The sequence below is a fragment of the Aedes aegypti genome, unplaced genomic scaffold (genome assembly GCF_002204515.2).
Source record: "Aedes aegypti strain LVP_AGWG unplaced genomic scaffold, AaegL5.0 Primary Assembly AGWG_AaegL5_hic_scaff_1613_PBJ_arrow, whole genome shotgun sequence".
Lineage (NCBI taxonomy): Eukaryota > Metazoa > Arthropoda > Insecta > Diptera > Culicidae > Aedes > Aedes aegypti.
Genome location: NW_018735068.1, coordinates 26,135 through 43,746, shown reverse-complemented (window position 1 = coordinate 43,746; position 17,612 = coordinate 26,135). Strand labels below are relative to the sequence as shown.

At 38.5% G+C, this 17,612-nt stretch overlaps 1 long non-coding RNA gene across 1 annotated transcript; it reads left to right on the top strand.

Moving 5' to 3' along the window:
- The first annotated feature begins 16,613 nt into the window (after positions 1 to 16,613).
- LOC110680583 lies at positions 16,614 to 17,271 on the top strand. The gene is made up of 2 exons (XR_002502936.1): positions 16,614 to 17,083; positions 17,145 to 17,271. It is a non-coding gene; the product is annotated as an uncharacterized LOC110680583 (long non-coding RNA).
- Positions 17,272 to 17,612: the final 341 nt, after the last annotated feature.

The following is a 17,612-nucleotide window of genomic DNA, read 5'->3' as shown; positions in this document are numbered from 1 at the left end:
AAGAATGGAAGATAGAAGCAAGTAAGAGATATATAACTGTCCGATCACGGACAGTAGTTGACGAGGGCAATCCTTTCGGTTGAAGGATCCCTGCTTCGGTGGCCAATTCCTCTTCGGAATGCCAGGGATGATCGGCCAATTCCTTCTCCTGAAGGAATGCCTGGGGTGTCGATAGCTCAGACTGTGAATATGATTTCGCAACAACAGTCCTGAAAAGGACTACTAGGTTGGGCTGCTTTCGGTGAGGGAAACGCTTTTGGTATCGGTTTTCGAACTACGACGGTTTATTGCGCGTGCCATACAACGGCTAAAAACTGAATGAATTTCTTGCACATGCAATCTCCTTATATAGGTTGCAGGTAGCCAAGAACATTGCATGCGCAGCGGTGGGGTTGCGATGGAAATTTCCACTGTCTTATGTACTACATACTGGATGCTGCAATCGGTAGTCCGGGTGGTGTGATGATGGAGAGCTCAAGCTAGTCGGTCGGGTTGCGTGAAGTAGTGTGTGTGTGTGGTTCAGGTAGAAAAGGGTGTTTGTTAGTGGTGGTAGCCGAAATACTCGCGGCGACTCGAGGTTAGTTATGTGGTTGTTTTACATGAATGGGAATAGAGGGAAATGGATTACATAGACAGGATCAACAACAAGATGGTGAAAACGATGACTGAACTGATCAGGGTTGAAATGTTGCACACTGTTCGCGTTGTGCGTGAACATTCTCCCGCCAGCGAAAAGTGTGAAACCGGTGGATTTGAGGGCAGTGGTGCTACAGTGATTTTTGGATTCATTACGGGCTGGGTATCTGACAGATTAGCGGAATCACTTACATTAACGGTGTTAACGGAAAGCGGACTTAGTTTACTTGAATTGATTACGGTGGGTTTGTTTGTAATGGTTTGATTCTGGTTAATGAGTAGTGTGGATGAATTAGACATGCGGTTTGAGTTAGTGGGGCAAGAACGAGAATTCACTAAAGACTGTCGGGATTCTAGCAGAAGATCGTAAAGCGGGTTTTCAGCGGTTGTGGTTGGACGATTTTGTGACTGTTTGGATTTCAGGGGCTCATTTACTTGGACTGGCAACTGACAACTCTGTGGGTTTGTTGATTGACGAATCTGTTTCATGAATTGGATATCTTCGAGGTTTTGAGAAACAAACGGATATACAGGGCTTCTTTTTCGTGAGATTGATCGTTTTGGGAAAGATGGAATATCAGGTGGATCGAGGGAGAGATCATCTGTGGGACTATACACTGTACAACGGGGCGGATAGTTTTGACAGGAGGGATTTGCTTGACCGGTTAACGACTGTACACCAACTGTGTACTTTTCTGGCTTAGGACGAGCAGAATTCACAGCTCCAGCGACCACCCATCCAAGACGGGTTTCTTGGAGGATAGGAAGATCGTCGGAGAGTTTGATTTGTCCTGGCATCATCAGCTTGAAGAAGTGCTGAATGCCAATGAGGAGATCGATTTCACCGGGAATGTGGAAATTTGGATCGGCAAGGGCAAATCCGGGCGGAATGTCCCATGATTTGATATCGATGGGAGCTGACGGTATTGGGCCAGTGACTTGATCAGTAACAAGACACTCTAACTGTGCACTGTAGTCGGAATAACGAGATTGGATTCTGAGCTTCGCTACTTCTGACAGGGATGACTTTTGATTGTTGGCTCCAACAATATCAACCTTTGTTGCGAGCCGAGGGAGTTTCAGGGATTGGACAAGTTTACGTGAAACAATGTTTGCTTGGGAACCACTATCGAGGAAGACTCGACAAGGCTGAAGTTTACCATTAGCATCGAACACTTTAACCATTGCGGTCATCAAGAGACTGTTGCACATATGGTGGACTTTCTTGGCGGGATAGACGGCAGAAGTGGACTGTATTAAATGGGATTTGATTTCGGAATCCGAATCATCGGATCTGGATTTGGGCGGAGACACATCAGATTCGTTAGGGTGGAGAATGGTGTGTGTCGACCTTCACATTTCCAACAGTTAAAGAGGGATTTACACGCACTACTCCTATGACCCGTTCGCAAACAGTTAAAGCAAGACTTGAGCTCTCTTACCTTGGCTTCTCGTTCTGGAACGGACATCTTGCGGAGGGCGTCGCACTTGAAGATTGGGTGGCTTCCGCTGCCACACACTTGGCAGGTCGGTTCTGCTTTCTCAGTGACAGCAAAAGTCTTCAGTTGGCTGGAATTCTTCGCTGGAATTGGCTTCACGGTGGGCTTCTCGATTGCCTTTTCACATCGCTCGAGGATTGAACAACGCTTTTTCAGGAAGTTCATGGTCTCGTTGTAGGTGGTATTTGCTTGTGGGGCACCGTGGATTCCCACTCCATCCGGGTTCTGTTGTCCAACGCTGTCGCAACCAGGTTCACGACGAAACGCTCGGACATTCCAAGCATTTGTTCTTCCATCAGGGTCAGACCGTCGATGTGCCGGGTTACATCGTCGATCAGTTCACGGAGCTCCTTGGCACTGGGTCGGGACATTTTCTTCAGATGTAGCATACCCAAGATGTGAGTATCTACGATGAGGCGCTTGTCTTCGAATCGTTCTTCCAGCAGCTTCCATGCGTGGGCGTAGTTGTTGGATTGCATGGTGCAATCATCGATGATTCCCGCTGCACTACCGATCAAAGCTCGATCAAGATGGTAGAGCTTGATGGCATCGGAATCGGTGGAGGTCCTCATCACGTCGAGAAACATGGCCTTAAAGCGTGGCCAGTTCTCTGGTTTCCCATCAAACGTGAGGATGGGTGCTTTCAGCGGTTGCTGCTGGACGATGATGCGGGTGCTTCTTCTTGCTGACTTCTTCGTTGCAGTCTCATATCGGTGGTGTCGGTCATGGACTGGATTAGCGTTTCGACCAGCATGCAGGTTTCGTTGTGCTGGGCTTCGAACACGATGTAGGCTTCATCCTGCTCGATCAGCTTCTCAGCGGGCGTCAGAGTCACAATTTGGCGATGTAACTCACAATATTCCCTGTAGTGGGTTTCCAAATTTCGTTGGTACAGCTTCAGCTGGATCAAATCCAACTGTACTGCTCCTGCTCCGGATTCTTCGACGGTTTTGCGGATGCGCGTCACTTTCGCTTTCACCTGTCCGCGTAGGTGAACAAGCGATTTCAGCTCCGCCATCCTCTCCTTCTGGTCGGTTTTCGTTGGTGTGTGCTCGATCGGCATCGAACACGGCGATGGTGCGTTTCGCTTCCGCGCGACGACGACAGGTACGAACGTGTTCCAACACGTTCAACAAATTCCACAAGTGGCAACTTTTCGCACTGGTGGATCGATTTTCACTTCCGCGGCGACGATTCCACGCACACTCGGAACAGTTTTTCACTCTGTCTTTGCACTCACGTTTCACGAAATGTTTCTCACTCGCGACTTACTTTTGCACTTACGTTTTTCACTCGCGACTTACTTTCGCACTTACGGAAGGCAATTTCCCTCATCGAAGCAGCGAGGAATATTTTTCTTAACAACTCTGCTGAGCATCGACGGGAACAACGGGAACGATGGGCAATCGGTTGATTGCCAAGCCACGGTTGCGGGTGCAACACGCTGGATGCGGATCACTCAGATCCGGCTCGAAGGACCAAAATGTCCGATCACGGACAGTAGTTGACGAGGGCAATCCTTTCGGTTGAAGGATCCCTGCTTCGGTGGCCAATTCCTCTTCGGAATGCCAGGGATGATCGGCCAATTCCTTCTCCTGAAGGAATGCCTGGGGTGTCGATAGCTCAGACTGTGAATATGATTTCGCAACAACAGTCCTGAAAAGGACTACTAGGTTGGGCTGCTTTCGGTGAGGGAAACGCTTTTGGTATCGGTTTTCGAACTACGACGGTTTATTGCGCGTGCCATACAACGGCTAAAAACTGAATGAATTTCTTGCACATGCAATCTCCTTATATAGGTTGCAGGTAGCCAAGAACATTGCATGCGCAGCGGTGGGGTTGCGATGGAAATTTCCACTGTCTTATGTACTACATACTGGATGCTGCAATCGGTAGTCCGGGTGGTGTGATGATGGAGAGCTCAAGCTAGTCGGTCGGGTTGCGTGAAGTAGTGTGTGTGTGTGGTTCAGGTAGAAAAGGGTGTTTGTTAGTGGTGGTAGCCGAAATACTCGCGGCGACTCGAGGTTAGTTATGTGGTTGTTTTACATGAATGGGAATAGAGGGAAATGGATTACATAGACAGGATCAACAACAAGATGGTGAAAACGATGACTGAACTGATCAGGGTTGAAATGTTGCACACTGTTCGCGTTGTGCGTGAACAATAACTACAAAGTACGAGGAAAGGGACGGGCTTGGGATTGAACCCATGACCTTCTGCTTATGGAGCAGAAGCGGTAGCCATTACCACCAAACCGTCCTTACGCCCCTGGAGCTTTTGTAGGACAAACTGTCTGAAACTCAGCAATAAGATGCACTTAAGGCACATATTGTTGGTGAATATGGTTTCAGTAGCATATAAATTTATTCCCTGTCGAAGTGAATCAATCGTGCCATAAAAAGGATTCGTCTTATTAGCACAACTCACCCTCTCTTTTCCATCCTGAATGACTAGTATAGTTAAAAGGTAGCTTTAGGACTCCGTTGATTTTCAAAGATAGTTTTCAGAATAATAGTCTATATAAATTAGATCAATCTAATAGTCAACTTATTGTTTTAATAGTAAACAATCAAAATACTATTGAAAAATAAACAACTAAAATGTATGAAACCGATTTTGAAACATTCTTTGTTCGAGCACTTTTCATAGAAACGATTTTCTGATATAGAAATAGTCAATTGAAGTCGTGTGAAAGAAAGGGTGAAAACCGGGAAAATTTAGTAAATTATATCGGAAAAAACGGGAATTTCAAAAAGGGAAATTTAGTGACCACCCTGAAACAAAGATTTTTGACATCCCTGAGGTAAACCAGACGTGAAATTATTGTATAGCATTGGTCCCGAAATGCTGCCCTGAGGAACACCAGCTCTTACAGGAAGTCTTTCACACTTGGAGTTCTGATAATTAACCTGAAGTGTACGATTCGCAGATAACTTTGGATTATTCTTACAATGTATGTTGGGAAAATAATTTTTTTTTAATTTTACAGTCAAGCCTTGAATCCAAACATTGTCCAATACTTTTTCTATATCTAGAAAAGTAAAATCAGTAGAATAGTCTTCAGATTTATTGGAACGACCTGTATTCGAAATCTGTTACTTTTAATATAGTCTGGCTTTAAAACAGTGATTCCGAAAGTGAAGAAGACACTTAATTTAATAGAACTGAAGACTAGTTGATTACACGTTTCCCTCTATTTATTGTACATCTTCCATTTTATAATCACAAAAGACATATATTGGACAAACAATGTCAATGACGAACTATATTTGATATGCATATAGTTTTGAATGCGTTTGTGTTCACTTGAATTATGTATTTGTAACTGAAATTTTCTCAAAAGATATTATATTCAGATTTACGTTATATATTTGCAATCACATAGCACATTATAGTGTTATTAAAAAGATACATTTGTGAAAACTATTAGATACTTTTAGAAATGGTTTCGAAAATCTAAAAGAAATAAAATTGATGTTTTGTTTCACGGAAATTTTAGAATTTGATAGCTAATGTTACGATTATTGATATCCGGGTCATCACATGCAAAGTTTTCAACAAAGCTTGTTTGATATCTTGTTACGATTATTTTAATCATTACTAATAGTACAAACTATTTGAAGAACCAATTTGACCGACAAAAATCAAATGCCAATATTATCGAAAACGTAAATCAGGCAACTAAAATAGATTTGAAGGAATCGTATTGTATTGAAACGTCCAAAGCTAAAAATCTGGATTTTTTAAAATTAAAAAACATAACATATTTACGTTACGTTGCAGTGAAAAAGATAAAAATCATTTAATTTTTTTTTTTCCAATGGTGTTTATATGTTTTGGCATTCCAAAATTGTGAAACATTTGTCACTCAAAATATAAACTTATTTTAGCTATTAGAAACAAATAGAACAGAAAATAACTTTCAACTAATAAAATTAATAAATTTCGAAATACATGTAGTGAGCCAAACTTATAAAGTGCCGTGAAATCTGGGCCAGTTAGCCTGTAATGTACATAGGCTAGTTATTTTTGCTACTATAAATTATTGACATTATATTACACTAGTAATCTTGATAACTTAATCAAATACTTTGGTTGAGTTTGCTCTAAGCGAGATATGATGTGTCTTCGTCTTGTTGAAAAACAATAAACACAAAACAAACAGTACTCTCGTGCTGTGAGCACACAAATTGTTAATTATGCTAATCAATAAGTTAATTAAAAACCGTTCGAATTGACAAAATTCATGTGCCAATGTTGCTGCGGGTACACATAATTTCAATTCCGCCTATTTACCCACGGAAAATTTCTGGTAATATGTCTGCCTCTGATTTTGCGTTCTCATCTTAACAATTGCAAAAAATCTCGCATAACTTATGATCTCGTAGGATCTTCGCTTCGTCGTAGCATTGTTAAACAACGTGTAAATTTATTCGTTCTATTTATTCGCTTAGTAACAACAAGCTACACACTTGGCTATCAATGGCTTTTAGGACGAGATCATAAATTAGGCGAGAAATGAGTGATGCAATGTTCAAAACCGTAACTATGACTGGCGTTAGCTTTATTTATAAAATTGTAATTTGATTTTGTTTCGTAAATAAATTTATATAAAATTTATTTATTTTTAACTGGAATGCTCGTTTTGTGAATGATAAAGTGACAGAAGAATAATGTTGAAGATCTTCTGAATTTTGCAAATTTTGACGCCAGCCCCCCTTTCCGGCAGCAACCAGCAACGCCAGTGCTCCACTAACACTCACTTAACTGCCCGAGAGGAACCGCTGGCTGTTGGGGTTTGTTTTGAATGGCCGTGTGTGTATGCTTAGTTGAGTGACGGCGGTGGAGGTTTGGTCAGCGTCCTATTTCTTCCCATACACATTCGAGCTGTGTTTGGCCTCGCAAGTAACGCTAAATACGCGTTACTTGAAAGTGTTTGATTGTATTTGGGTTAGCTTCTCAGTTAGTCAGTCAGTCAGTCAGTCAGCTAGTCGGGTCTATTTCGTCGCCTTAACCCGTTTCATAGCCGCTGCTAAGAAGCTTCAAAACGAGACTATGATGGTGGCGAAGCGGTTTGCGGTTGTTGCGAATGTACGACGACTAGCCAATGGTCAATAAAAACGGTATACCTAACTAAAACTAGCCGAGGCTTGTTTTGAGCGCGTGGTGAGCCTTCTACCACAGCAACTTTGTTTCGATGTTCGGCAAAGAAGTAACGAAACGCCAGAACAGCGAAACGGACAAACGAAACTAAGAATAATCCCTTGAACTATTTTTTTTTTCTCGATTTCCACTCATCAGTTTATTATTCTACGTCGCATTCATTAGTGGCGTTGCATCACAGTTGGATACTACATTTTGGTAGTTTTTGCTGGATCGATCTAGCTGTTACAATGCACTTACCAGATACAATTGGGTAATCCTCCTATGCTTTATTACCGACTGGAATGTAGTTGCCTATGTTTCTATTTATTTTACTGCTTATGAAAACTGCTCAGCAGATGGTGCTATTAACACTATTTGATTTGATAAGCAGCACGTTGCATTGCTGTTATCTCCATACCACCATAGAAATTTCATTGACTAGTAGTTTTCGAGTGAAAATGTTTTGATGCTTTGGATGATGGACTTATTGTTACGGTAATTTGAATCACATATTTAACACAGAAGTTGGCAAAACTTAACACATTTATTTGAAAGCATGTCATGCATAGGTTTATAACTGAGTTGCATACATTTTTTTGTGACACACAATTACGCCAAACTTAGAGTTTTTAGAAGGTGCCAAAAATCTCAAACGAAGGACATGGTGGCAGGTAGAGATAGAGGTAGGCCTCGTGGCATTGAAGCGGATGTTTTGCTATTAACAATATTTGATTTGATAAGCAGCACAATGCATTGGTGTTGTTACCATACTACCAAAGAGATTCCATTAACTAATAGTAATAGTTTTTGAATGAAAATGCTTTGAATGCTGGATGATTTACTTAATGTTTACGGTAAATCAAATCAAATGTTTAACACAAACGATATTCATGAGATTTGCTGATTTAACTCATTTATTTCACAGCATGTTCTCCACAGATATAACTGAGTTGTATACATTTTATTTGCGATACAAGATTACGCTAGAATCAGATTTTCTACAAGTGCCAAATATCTCTCAAAACGAAGTACATGGTTGCAGATAGAAATAAAGGTAGACATAGTGGCGGGTGAAATTGAAGTTTTGCTTGATAATAATATGTTTAAAATTTTTAAGAATTTGCTCACGTAATATCTCGCGAAAACGTGCTACGGCTACGAATAAGGTATTTTGACTGATCATGTAGCCAGCTCAGATTTAAAAATGCGAAAAGAAAAAAAAAAACAATTTTGTGCTGAATTCTATGGACCATGAAAGAAATTCTAAAAAGCCATCGGTGCTTTTAAGACAAACTGATTCTTATTTTTCGTAACATTTTTTTATTTGGATTAATATTTTTTAGATTCATTTTGGTCTCGGTGTTCCGCGGTGTTTCCATTTTGCAAATTTAAGTACACAATATACTCGAAATATTCTTTAAACTGTGTTTATGATAATTGAACCACGTAAGAAATCTCAAATGGCTCCCCTCCATAATCCCTACAAGTTCTATATTATCATTGATATTACAGACATATGTAGCAAATTGGATTTCATCAAAGCGGAGCATCCTCTAAAAGTCATTTCTAAGAGTTGGGCAACTTATACAAAAGTTGTTTGAACATATTTAGTTACCATTTGAATGTTGAGTCCCTAATCTTTAGTATCGAACAGTCAAACAAAACATTGAAAGTGTTTCGCGCAAATTACCTTTAAAAAATATATCATATTCTCATCAGTGACTCTAAACATTGCTTTGAATAAAAAGAAAAGAACTAAACAAAGTTTGCACGAACCGATTAAGAACAAGAATGACGACTCTCATTGGGCGCGTGATTAAACGTGGCTTATAATAATAAGTGTTGGCCTCATCAGTACGTGATAAAATTATCCGCGCGACGACGCCTTCAGTTTGAGAATGGAGCAAAACGGGTTTCAAACTTTCGTTTGGTTACCGCGGTGTGCGCCAGTAGATAACAAAATTTCAGTTAAAAAAACATGTATTTTTCAATATTGAATGATGTTTATTCATTTCAGAACCCGTTACCATATTTGCCAAGCCGCCTCGTATTCATCAAAGCGAGGACACGGCGAATTCGTTGTTGGGTGAATTGATGTTTGTTTCGTTAGAAAAAAATATCAATATTGTTAGCGTAAGAATGTGCTCAACGATCAGAACTTTGACCAATACACTGCGAGAATCAGTTATAAGCTGTCGTGTGCTCTCCTCGCCGCGCACTCTGGGCCAGAAATCTGAATTTTGCGAAAAAATCCAATCACTTTGAGATTCGTATACAATCTATTAGAAAATATCAATATACCCTACCTGGACCATACAAATAAAAATAGGCAGATTATATTTACAGTATTGGACAATAGATATGTATTTTTTAATCGATTTTCCACACAAAATGTTCAAAAGGCCTAAGCCACCCATTAGGGTCTCAGTTATGTAGGAACCGGATTTGAATAAAATTGTCCACAACACGTCATTCATAACTTGATATATTTTGAGACATTTTCCAATCACGAGTTCAAAAGCAATAACGGTTTGATTAAAGTGATTTTTTCGACAAAATTTTGATAATTTTTCTTAACTTTAAAAAGTTGGAAGGAACAGCCTTATGCTATCTTCAGCAAAGTTGTAGATTCAGACATGATGAATAAGTTGATTAAAATAGTTTTCGTATAGGACTTTCCTATTTTCAGATAATTTGTTTATTTTATTTTCGTCAACATTTTAAACCGTTATTGCTTTTGAACTCGTGATTGGAAAAATCGTTTCAACGAATATATGTTAATTTCAATTAATGTCTGACGTGCTATGGAAATTTCTTTCAAATCGGCCTATAAATAACTAAAAATGTGGCTGCCAAAATTGATGTTTTGTATGAAAGTTGCAAATTTTTCGTATTTCACTTAGTGGGGTAAATTATTCAGATGTTTCAACTTCAACAAATCTTATTTTTTTTAGCAGGGCTGGACTTCTTTCCGAAAATTTCAACTACTACTTTAACTTCGAAGGCACCATCGAGTTATAGAAAACAAAACCAGAGCGAATGCGAACGAAGGGATTATCGAAGTAGCTATGAACACCTGTTTTTACTATAGTTCCCTAACTCGATATCGACGTATAAAATATCGAGTAAGGAAGATTTTACTGTAAATACCTTCTGGGAAATTGAAGCTACGCGTTTTCTGCTGAGACATTTATAATCACATCTAGAATCAGGGTGTCCATCCATCCGGGAAATCCGGGAAAAGCGGGAAAAAACCCGGGAATTACAAATGACCGGGAAAAATACGGGAAATATCCGGGAATTAGGAGAACACACCGGGAAACCCTCGAGGATTGGGATTTCTGGAAGAATTTCAGGAGGATTTCCGATACGATTCCTTATGAATTTCCGGGAGAATCTTAACGAAACTTATGGACATATCTCGAAGGGGTTTCTGGGACAATTTAAGAAAAGTAGATGAAAGATTTAAAGAGGGCTGTCCGGAAGCATCTCAGAAAGATTTCCAGAAGAATCCTTGTAGTAGAACAATCTCAGGAGGATTTCCGGAAGAATCATCGAAAAATAACCTGAAGAATTCCAGCAAGATTTCAGGGAGAATCCTAAAGAGATTACCGGACTAATTCCAGAATCCTCGAAAGATATTCCGATGAATTTCAACATGATTTGCGGGAGAATTCGAGTAGATTTACGTAAGAATTACAGATGCGTTTCCGAAAAAATCTTGGAAGATTTTACAGATCCTGCCTAGGAGGATTCCATGAAGAATTCCAGAATTTTTGGAAGAATCCTCGAAAGACGTCTTGAAGATTTACAGCAGTATTTTCGGAAGAGCTCCAGAGAAAAAGCCCTAGAAAGATATCCAGAAGAATCTCTGAAGTAATTCCATAAAAGCCCCATGAATATTTTCGGAAGAATTTCAGAAGGAAGTACACGAACAAAAAAAAATCTTAGAAACATTTTTGGAAGCACTTCAGAGGAATTTTCAGTAAGATTCCGGAAAAACCGGTTCGTTACAATTTCAAGCACTATGGGCGAAAACTAGAACTTTTTCCACAAGTGTACGACTGCTTGTCACTCGAACTTCGCACCATGTTTCTCGCGGAACATTACCAAAGGACCTATGTACAAATGAGAGATTCTCTCCTCTCTCGTTCTCTTTCGATTATAACAGTGGAATACTGAAGATTTTGGGAAGTTTTTCACTATAGATCGAAAGTCAATTTCCTTGACTAGCGTTTCATACAAAAAAACGCAACAGAAGAGGGTAATGTGACTCAGTTATTAATGAAAGAGAAAGTAAACAAAGAGAGCCTCTCAATGTTAGATAGGTCCTTTAGTAATGTTCCGCGAGGTTTAACTTTGGTGAGTGGTGGTGAGCTCTTCTAAATACTACAAGAATGGATTCTTGGCAAGGTTGTGGCGAGATTTTTGTTAGATTTCCATTTAGATTCACAGCCAATTTTAAATGAGATCTTTGCTAGAATCCCTACGGATATCGAACCGATAATCGATCAATTTCTTGAAAGTTCTTTCTGAGAGATCACTGAAAAGGTTATCAGTAGATTGCTTTTATGGTTTTTTAGTGAGTATCAGAATAGACTGATATGAACCAAAAAACAATAAAATGGCAAATTTCTTGCCAAATTATTGATGATACTGATTCTTGTTGACAGAGCTGTTAAATGTCATGAATATCACGTGACTTTGACAATTGAATATTGCTAATATCATCCTTCCCCGTGGAAAAAGTAATCGGAAAATATTTTTCCCGGTGACTTTTTCCCAACTACTATCGGTTGGCAATATTTGCTGATGTGATATTTCGCTTGGTAGGGTGCTATAAGCAATTTAAAAAAAAAATTGACATTTAACAGCACTGCTTGGTGAAGCCTTATCTCGATCACTAATTGGAATTATCCTTGATCAGATTTTGTATGGATTTCTTCATATTTACTGCGACTTCTTCTTATAATCCCCAAAAAAATTCTTGAATTATGCTTTTATGAATTCATTACAAACTCTTTAATGGATAAATAAATAGCAAGGTCTTTAGGTATTCTTAGCCAGATTTTTTATACACGCGATTCTTGAAAGATGCAATTTTGGGTTTAGGTCAAAAGTGTTAGCCAACTTCATAGGAGATAAAAAATGTATTAGGAGATATCGTTTCTGTTTATCTTTCCTTGGATTCAACATGAGTTCCATCAGATCAAGAATTTCACAACGAAGGGCCATGTCTTGCGCATAGCTCCGAAGACATTCTCAATAGACAGATTATCGACTATTGAGCTTTGCCCTTTTGTGGAAATAAAGTCTTAATTTAGATACACATTACACAAATTTGTCCATATAATTCCGAATTCTTTCTGAACTGTCTGTGAGTTCTTGTTGATGGACGGTCTTTAGATATTTCAACAAATAGTTAATATCTTTCTGTCCAGTACGTTTTCGAAATTTGAAAAGTTTGAAGCTTATAGCGTTTTACAAATATAATTAAAAATAAAAAGTTAGTTTAAAGTCCTCCTAAATTTGTATGAGAAAAAAACTAAAATATCAAGTCCAAAGATAATTGTGCCATCAGTTTGTTAATATTTTGTGCAACCGGGAAAAATCCGGGAATTGGAAAATTGGTTTTGGATGGACACCCTGATATATCTACAACCCCAAAATATTTCTTCTATTGATGATGACTGCTTTCATTGAACTATGGTCCAGAAAGCAATTTGCAATTTTACGCGGAAAGATGCATTTTGAGTTTTAGAATGAAACATTAGACGAAAACGGTCTACAAAGTTGTTTGTATTAATTAGGCCCGTTGTTTAATGTTATTGAAAATTAAGGTGGTCCACATTTCCATAGAAATTATGTAACTAACTTTCTTATTTGTAGAAATTATAGTATACATGCTTCAGCAAAGTTGTAGGCCATTCAATTTCAAGTAACTTTGCAAAACAAAGTTTTCTTGTATCTCTCAAATTGACCGATTTAGAGCTTTTTTCCTATGGTGACATAGGGTGGTCCAACCAAAACTAATTTTCTAGCTCTAGCGTTTTATGTTCAAATATCTCAACAAAGAAACATTTTCAGAGCTTTAAATATGCGTAATTTGGTGAGTGAAGAAACTAGCTTCCGTTTTGACTCATATTCCGAACACTTTAGGCTAACAGCGACTTCAAATGTATCTAATAGTCATAATTAAGCTGATACAGTGGGATTCCGTTTTTGGCAACAAATTCGAAATTTTCAGTTACCAAAAACGGGACCGTGCAAAAATCGGAACCCACATTTAAAATTTAATTTTTAATTATTGGTTTCGATAACATTATAAGAATGCTATTACATCATATACCCCGTAATGGTAATTGTAGCAAACATTATACACATTTTTTACGCCTCAACGTCTTCGGTGATTTTTTTAAAAGCTTTATGTACACTATTTGTATGAACAGGCCTTGTAAAATCAATAATCGTATAAGTGCCCTTTATTTAGGAACTTTACATTTTCTTTTTGTATCTCTACTTAAAAATCTTCTATGCATTTTTGCCGGAAAGTTCCTCATGAACAGGAACTACGTTAAAAATTCTATTTCGAGTTTGTTTGCCGGAGTTCATGTGTTTGATAAACTACGAGTTTTTTTTTGACTGGAATCAGAAATAAAAAAGTAGTATCCTATATCAAGCTAATATTCGTCTGGCAAAAAATGAGAAGTGAAATCTTCAGTGCGTAATCTTTTTGACTATTTATGACAATCAAGTCTTATCCATAAGCTGTAAAGAAATCTTCCAAATTACTGCAGATCTCTACATTCTGGATTCACCCAATATGCAAATTGTTCATATGGACATAGAACGTATCTTCATTTCTCAGCCCAGTTAACCAAACTTCATCAATCATAATTTAAATTTGCACAACCTCTGGATCTGACATATTCTAGCAAACAGCGACAGAAAAAAAATGCTTAGTTTTATCGAAAATTGCTAACTAAAGCAAAGGTTCGAAAGTTTTTTTTCTTCAAGAATCAGAGAAAACAGTTGACCGTGACCGACCATGGTTACAGATTTGCCAGAGTCATGATTTTGAGAACATTTGCGCCTTACGCGTCTGGTATGCCTTTCGTTATTCGGCAAAGTTTAATAGACAGTAAATACAGCGATCTATACGAAGTATACTGCCGTGAATCGCAAGTCAGTGCCATCTGCATTTTCGTCAAAATCGAGTTGAGTTCAGGTTTCATCATCTCTTCCAATGCTCTTTCAACTGCACACATGGAATAATATGATTTATTCGGCAAAATTAGAAAAAAAAAGCAAGTCAAATTAACCCATAATGAAAAGTAATCGCATATCAGTCGTACTACAGACTTTTGCACCGTGAAACACGAAAATGTAACTTGTTTTGATCATCTTTATATTTTTCTCGGAGAGATATCGTAGTGAAAAGCAAGTTGTGAAAGTTTCATTAAGATTGGAACATGTTACAATCCTCTGGAATTTTTTGAATATTCGTATGGAAATCGAGTTTGAAAACTTCACTGCCCATTTTCTCAATGCCTACTTTTTACAAATGGTACTGACTTGCGATTCACGGCTGTATATGAAGAGGAAATTTGTTCTTTTGGTTAGATACAATTTAAATAAACACCGGCTCAGCCAGACAGAGCCACATATCACACTTTCATGAAACCCCAATCACGATTCTTCAGAATAATCAGATGAATTTAAAATTTATTTAAGGTGATTATAAAACGAAGCCAAACTTTGAATTTTCAAGTGCACAAGACGAGAGAGTCTGACAACAGTTCGCGTTGAAAACCAATCAAAATGTTTGCTTGCTGGTGGTGATCAATGGGATAGACTTTCAACGCAGAGCGCTGTTAGGTTCTTAAGTCTTGTGCTCTTGAAAATTGAAGGTATGGCTTCGTTCTATAATCACCTTAAGTCTGCAGCGCTCCTGATCAGGGATTGAATCCTGAGAAAATTGAAAGAATCTCTGACTTATCGCTCTCTGTAACAATCATAATTTGCAAAACATCGTGAGGGCCTTTTTATCGTATACTGCTACAGATCTGATTAAATCGAGGAGATACCCGAGCAGAAGAAAATAACTACTGAATAACAAATTGAGGTATTCCATACCACATAATTTCCAATACTTCATACCTGAATGAGGTATGAATTAGCCCTGCATAAGAGGTAAAATACCTCAAATAATATCTCAAGCATATTCTACGAACACCACACTGATAACTAGATCAGGTATTGTAATACCTCAATAATACTTGATGGATTTTCATATAAAAATGAAATTTTTCAATTGTAGTTCAATACCTCCAGCAGACCTCAATAGCTGTTTAATACCTCAATGAAGTATTTTTAATTATTTTAAAGATTTTTTTCAATACCATTATAATACCAAAGTGAGGTATTGACAACTGAAAAATACCTAATTTTGGTATGATACCAAAAAATGGTATGCATAAGTTATTGGGGAGTTATTTGTTCCTCCTCGGGTAGCAGTGCATGATAAACCTCCTCTAAACAAGCTTCAAAAACTGTTGCTATCGGATGTTCGGGGATTGTTTATTGTGTCAGTAAAATAAAACACCTAACCACATTGGTAAACAAGCGACAGGATTTTATCATCGCTCTCTCTTTGGGGCTTTCGTTGCTTATATTTATCAGGCTTGTTACAACTTGCGATACATTGCCGATCATGAACCGCTACACATGGGATGTTTTTCTTCGCTTTCTTTGATCGTGCTTCAAAATCAATTAAGTACAAATTCTGCAATGCCTGCTCCTGATACAAATCCCTTATATCATTTGACATGTTTAAGACGAAGCATGTTAAGAATCTAAGAATCACAAAGATATTGAACTCAATGACATTATGATGACAATATTTCCAAGTATTCTCTTGTAAGGTTTTTTTATTTCTATCTTTATTAACGAGATTTTTAACCCTGGGCTAGTTCATCTCGGGACCAACGGCTTTACTTCCCTTCCGAAGGAAGTCGTCACTGAATTTTTTTAGTGACTATCTCGGGGATGGGATTCGATCCCAGGTCCTCGGCGTGAGAGGCGTGTGTTCTAACCACTACACCAGGTCCGTCCCCTATTCTCTTGTAAGGGGACAGTTAAAATCATGTCCAAAGCAAAATAAAAAGAATCTAGACAAATTAAACTAATAAACTATTAAATACAAATCATGATTATTTTTGATTTTGTAAAAAAAAAACACATAAAACATAATATGAAGGTTTTCGCATTTTTATGTGCAATACAGGCCAATACTATATAATTCGTTTTATATAAAGGGCTTTTGCCGCGAAATTTTGTTTTCCGACCCATAGTGGTTCGCCTTCCCCATCGATCCAAGACGGAGATGATCAATACATTGACCGCGGGGCCAGTTAGCAGGCGCACATGGAGCGTGTGTTGAATGGAACGTTCTCATAAGAACTGGATGTAGCATCATCCCATCCCATCGCATCGCGAATAATTTTTGGGTATGTGTGTTAAGGTTGTTTGTTAAGACGAATCTACAGGTGTCGAAGATGGGCAAAAAAAAGGTGGTAAACCTGTAGCAATTTGTTGGAAGATTTTTTTTGCTATGTTCTTCTCGCTGGACATTCAACGTTCCAACTCTTTTTGCTGTGCGTTGCTTAGCCAGTCGAATTTGTGCTCGCTAACTGTACGCTTCGTTTTCTCGTGTTTCAGGCGGAGGTTCTATTCGCGGAGTCTTGAAATCGTCAATCGGTCGCCGCCGCTGGCAAAGGTCAAAGGTTTTCAGTGAACTAAAGTGCGTTTAATTTTTTATAGACGAATCGAAATTAGTCGTTTTTATTTGTTTACGAATACAGTGCATACATACTGTTTGAACAACAAGCGGGAAGGCCACGTTTTGTGCGACGGAAGATTATAATTAAGTGAATTGCGTTGAACAAAAACTTTGTGTTCGATTCCGACAAGATGACGAACCCACGGAAGTATCGTGATAAAATTAAAATTCAGGAGGAGAAGATGAAAATGCAGCAGCTAGAGTTTGAGCGAACAATGCGAGAGGTGTCTCCCATCGTTTTCCCTCGGGTGAGTGTGTGAGTTGTCGTAAGGATTTAATTGCATTTCGCGTTTCGCGTGCCGTTTTTTTGGCGCCTCGAAATGGCGCAGCTTAGCAATTGCGGATGAGTGATGGAGATGATTAATGAGAGAGGAGAAGCCGTTCAAGAAAGGATACCTATAATTGTGCTATCTGAGAACGGCATAAGTTATGATAATTATAACACTTGAGAAAATAATTTAATTTTATTTATGTAGTCTCCGTTGAAACA